General features: G+C 39.4%; 1 non-coding gene across 1 annotated transcript; it reads right to left on the minus strand.

Annotated features, from left to right (window-relative positions):
* Positions 1-1,668: 1,668 nt before the first annotated feature.
* LOC123612912 (U6 spliceosomal RNA) lies at positions 1,669-1,773 on the minus strand. Its single transcript, XR_006720182.1, has one exon. It is a non-coding gene; the product is annotated as a U6 spliceosomal RNA (small nuclear RNA).
* Between the last annotated feature and the right edge of the window lie 4,250 nt (positions 1,774-6,023).

Consider the following 6,023-nt stretch of genomic DNA (forward strand, 5'->3'; position numbering starts at 1 on the left):
TCTTCTGATGTGATTCAACATGAATACCCATAACATATAGAATATTCTAACTAAAAATGTTAATAAGACTGTTATAGGAAATAACAAATAGAAGAACAAACTAAATAGCACCAAGAGGTAGCAACTAAACAAACCCAGAAGGAGGCATATTCCTCAGAATAACTGTAGGACTATTTCTTCGATAGTCAACATCATAACAAAAGGGATCTAATAATTATATGTAATGGGTAGTCCTTGAACAGATTGTAATTTAGACCAAATAACTGTTAAGGGCATTTTTGTGTTATTTGGGAAATTTCTAAATAGTCTAGGTATTTGATGAAATGGGAAGGTGGAATTTGTTGACTTAAAAAAGCAGGTTATAAGATAGCATGTACAGTGTGATCCATTTTTCAAAAAGTACAGACACATATAATAATTTAGGAAAAAATCTGAAAGTACAGGTACTAAGGTGTTAACAATGATGCAGCTCTGCGGGGGCAGGGGGATGTTTACGAATTTCCCATTGTTGCTGTAACAAATTACCATAAATTGAGTAGCTTAATACAACACGAATTTATTCTCTTACAGGTTTGGAGGCCAGAAATATGAAATAAGTCTTAGGGGACTAAAATCAAGATGTCTGCAGGGCTGATTTCCTTTGGAGGCTCTAGGGGAGAATCCATTCCTTGCCTCTTCCAGCTTCCTGAGGCTGCTAGCATTCCTTGGCTCTGACTGCCTCACTCCAGTATCTGATTCTGCCATCACATCACCTTCTGTGCCTTCTGATCCTCCTGCTTCCTTTTTATAAGAACCTTTGTGATTACACTGGATCCACATGGATCATCCAGGATAATCTCCCCAAGTCAAGATCCTTCACTGAGTCACATCTGCAAAATCCCTTTATGCCGTGTAAAAGGTCCCAGGGATTAGATCGTGGGCATCTTTGAGGGGGGCCATTACTGTCTACCACAGAATGTGATGTCTTTATTTTTGTGTCTATATTTTGTAATTTCAGATAATGCATATGTGTTACTTAAAATGTATAAGTTAAAAGTAGAAAATGTCATAGTTTATAGTATCAAGTGACATGAAATGTAGTTATTTATAAACTTTTATCTGGCTCCATGTGAAGCTTCAGCTTTGCATCCAGTTATATTCTTACTTTTTATCTATACGAAATCGTGAAGTTCAAATTCAAGTTATAGGTTGCCAGAAATGGCAGCAAGTGTTTGGTCACTGAGTCAGAGACTTTTGGATACTGGATTGAACAAGGACACATATATTGAGAAATCATTCCTTCCATTCATTGGTGCCTCCAGCTGCTAAGTGGATGAAGTAGCAAACTCAAATTTTGTAAGGATGAATGTTTCACCTTTGGAGAGTGGCTCTCACTGAGAGCAGTACCACCAAGGGTATGCTTTGAAAACACATGGGCTATTTTGGTTGTTACAGTGATTGACAGGCATCCCCTGGCAGTTAGTGGGCAGGAGCCAAGAATGGCATGTGTCCTTCAATGCATGTGACATTCCTACAAGGATGAATTTTCCTACATCTTACATAATTTTCAAACGTCCCCCTAGCCATTTCTGTAGATGAAAAACCTATTTGTCATTAGCTAAGCCTAAGGCTAACCTCATTTATGTGTAAACTGAAAGTACTCTTTTCTTTTTCTAAAATTTATTTTTTAAAATATGGGATGCTGTCACAAACGTGCATGTCACTCTAGCGCAGGGGCCATGCTTATCTTCTCTGTATAATTCCAATTTTAGTATACTGCTGCTGGAGCGAGCATAACTCAAAGTATTTTTTGAACCGTTTTAATATCCTGGAATTTTCCAGGAACGGAACTACTGTGTAAATTGAAAGGAGTGTGTGTCGTTTTGTTTGGAACTTTACCAAGAATGGTTTAATGTTTTAGAAAATCACACCAATGACATCAATGCCATTTATGGGCTGTGCTGGATATCTTCCATTTGCCCTTCCAGATTCACTCCACCCTCTACCTCCTCTCTGTCCTGGGAAGGGATAGTATCAACAAGGTTTCCTTGCCCTCCAGCTTCTGGATGGGTTTACTCAATGGGAAGCCTGGGCAGGAGATCTGGAAGATGAAAGGAGAGTGAGGTCTGCCACTTGAAATGACCGTCGGGAACGAGGTGTTATCTGATTCATGGAAACGTAAAGTTGGATGTGACCACGGTACTTTATTTGAAAATGATCACATTATGTACACGATCGTGTCCAAGCTTTCAGAATGTGCAAGTAAAGCGCCCAAAGAGGTGTTTTAAACTCCCATGGTACTTGCCCCTACTGATTTACTTCTCGCTTAATCCACATTTATGGATTCCCAGAGAATTCTCAATGACTGGTTAACAGAGAAAAAGCACAGGCCTGGTTTTTGCACAGTTTGCTGGCAGCAGCCAAAGGTGGATGGTAGCTGCATTCCAGCCCCTGAAAGACAGTGATGAAAGAAAGTATTCCTAGGGGCAAAACTTTGGGCAGTACGTCTTATTGTTCACTTCAAGTGGAGGGAAAGATGGCCTATTTTCTCTCTTGGCATAATATTATTGGGAGATACAGTCTGTCACAGCCCATAGTGTTCCTGCTTGTTCTTGTTTTCTTTGCCAAGAATGCAAGGCCCTGACCACTTTACCTGGGTCATTTCTCGGCTGTATTTTCAGGGAGCTGCATCGAGGGATGAGGTGATATTTCCTTCTGGGGTAAAGAGCAGGCTTGCTATAAAAGATGCGAATTCCCCAAGGCCAGTATTCCTTGGCTGTGATGCAAACATGCACTGTATACAGAAGGCTTTTTTTTTTAACAAGCCATTTTTTACTCTTTATCCTTTTTTTTCTTCTTGGTTTATTTGTTTTGGGGGAGGTAATTAGGTTTACCTATTTTTTAATGGTGGTACTGGGGGTTGAACCCAGGACTTTGTGCATGCTAAGCACATACTCTACCACTGAGCTATACCCTCCCCCCTCACTGTCTACATAGTATGTCCACCTAGCGCCTCTGCATGGCCCCCTGTGGGACTTGGGGACATGTGGAACCCACACAAGTATGCTGATGCTGGGCATACTGCTTACTGTGTTGCTGGCATCCAGGAAATAGTAACAGGCTAACTTGTTAGCTTGTGAGTAAGTAGGAGAAAATCCTATACCCTGACAAATATTTTTTAAACACTTTGCACTAGGTTTTACAGGCTGTTCACATATTATGTGACTTATACCTGATTTTGCATTGAGGGATGTAATTAATTCAGAGTTCTTCCTCTGTAGTTTTGGTCCCTTAGGGGAAAATGTTGCTGGTTTTTATGTTTGAATGGCTTATTTTTTTCTCTATTTAGGCAAAACTTCCCTGGCAGAGGTGTCATTGCACATCTGTTGGGAAAAACAGGTAAGTTTTAATGACTTCACGAAACTATTTGACAAAGTTCCATAGCAAACAATGCTAAGGACTAGGGGTAAATTGAGTGCCAATATAGTAAGTCAGAAATTCAAAATTCATTGTCAGTTTCTTCTATCTGCACTGTAGATGGGTAACATGACATGCTCCTATTCCAATTGTTTATAATTCTATTTTGTCCCTTTCCATTCCATAGTAAGTTTTAATCTTCTTAGATCTATTGTTATTTCTCACAGTTCTAAGTAATGGAATTTTAGCATTTAGTGTGAAAAACCACAGGCCCTCCTCACTGCTGCTGTAAGAAATCCCAGCACCAGAAATAAGAAGATGATACCCTGATTTCTTAAAATGTCCTTGAAAATGTTATTTCTAACAAAGGAGTGTTGTAAGACATCTGGAACTCAAAACTTAAGGCTTTTTCTGTGAACGTAACCTTGGCCTTAAAAAGCCTGTAATTCTTTTTGTTTATATTATTTAATAATGTGTTTCCCTGGTAATGATATTTAAATTGACATCTCCATGGCCTAAGAGCTATGAATACCTATGAGTTGTCTTTAACAGCCAAGGGAATTGAAAATTTATGTGCATACCAAAATTTGTATGCAAATGTTTGTAGCAGCTTTATTCATCAAAAACTGAAGACCACCAGATGTCCTTCCACGGGTGAATGGATAAACAAACTGGTACGTACATACAATGGAATACTAGTCAGTAATAAGAAGGAAAGATCTAGTGATTCACTGAACAACATGGGTGAATCTTTTTTCAGTGGCAAAATATACGTAACATAAGCACGGGTGAATCTAAAATGCATTTTGCAAAGTGGAAGAAGCCAGACTCTGAAGTCCCAAAAGTATTGTATGACTCCATTCCTACGGCATTTTGAAGAAGGCAAAACTATAGAGATGTGTATTAGTTTCCTATTTCTGCTATAAAACATCACAAACTTGGGGACTTACAGCACAGGCTTATTCTCTTACAGTTCTGGAGGCCGTAAATCCAAAAGCAGTTTTGCTAGGCTATGTAAAGTCAAGGTGTGGTAGGGCTGGTTTCTTCTTGAAGCTCTAGGGGAGAATTCATTTTCCATGACTTTTCAAGCCTCTGGAGACCACCTGTATTCCTTAGCTTGTGATTCCTCTCTCACATCTCTCCAACCTCTTGCTTCCATCCTCATGTCTCCTACTACCTCCGACTTTCTTGCTGTGCTCTTTAAGGACACTTGTGATTATATTTAAGGCCCACCTGGATAATCCAGGCTCATCTCCTAATCAGGAGATCTTTAATTTAATCACATCTGCCAAATCCCTTTTGTCATATGCCTGTTGTCAAGATTAGGACATGGGTATCTTTTCAGATCACTATTCAGTCTAGAGGAGGATGAAAAGCATATCAGTGATTATGAGGAATTGGGAGAGAAGGAAGGATTGAGCACAAGGGTGGTGATGGATACATGACAACACAATTGTCAAAACCTGTAGACTGGTACACCACCAAGAATGAACTCTACTGTACGTAAATTGTAAAAATTTACCTTGGCGCCTTGGTTGTCAGTGATCCCAGGATGGAAGGCAGAGTATGACAAAATAATTTAATTGTATTAAAAATAGATGACATAACTTCATGGAAAAGGATAGGGGAAAATGCTAAATAACTTCGAAAAACAGTGTCTTCAAGCTCATAGATACAGGGAACAGACTGATGGTTCCCACAGGTAAGGGGTGGGGAGTGGGCAAAATGGATGAAGGGTCAAAAGGCACAAACTTCCAGTTATAAATAAATAAGTCATGGGGGTGTAATGTACAGCATGGCAACTTTTTTTCATGTCAGATTCTACTAATGTGTTTTCATCTTTGATTTTTTTTTATTTGGGGGAGGAAGTTAGGTTTTTACTTGTTTTATTTAAATGGAAATACTGGGGATTGAACCCAGGACCTTGTGCATGCTAAGCACCCACTCTACCACTGAGCTATTCCCTCCCCCTCCTGTACCGTATAACTGAAAGTTGCTAAGAGGGTACGTCTTAAAAGTTCTCGTCACAAGAAGAAAAATTCTGTAGCTGTGTATGGTGGTGGATGTTAACTAGGCTTACTGTGAGCATCATCTTGCAATATATACAAGTATTGAATCATTATGTTGCATACCTGAAACTAGCATAATGTTGTATGTCAGTTATACCTCAATTAAAAAAAAAGAAAACCTGTATTTTGACTAGATAATGTAGGGCTACCAACAAAAATAACTTTACATAAATATTGAACTCTAGTTGGTAAACAGATACAGAAATATAGATGTCTGTATACATAGGGTAGTATACTTAGATATATTTCCTGGGTCTGACTGCTGAGATGGCCTAGAAGCAGTGACACCTGAGCAGCAGTGAGCACGCTTAGCATTCAGATCTTTTGTTTCTAAATACCATTCTCTAATAAGGGGATCAGGGCTTCTTGAAGAAATGGCTGATTCTAGGCCTGGGGCAGGGAAGATACAAGATGAGGGCAGAACATCTGGTAGGACCAGAGCGGGGAAAACAAAATAGGAGCCTGCACTTGGCCTTTCCAGACCCCGGCTGTGAGTCATATTCTGTGATGTATATTCTGACTTTCATACTCTATATGATAGTGTGTCCTTTCCCTGTA

Source organism: Camelus bactrianus, chromosome X, assembly GCF_048773025.1.
Source record: "Camelus bactrianus isolate YW-2024 breed Bactrian camel chromosome X, ASM4877302v1, whole genome shotgun sequence".
Lineage (NCBI taxonomy): Eukaryota > Metazoa > Chordata > Mammalia > Artiodactyla > Camelidae > Camelus > Camelus bactrianus.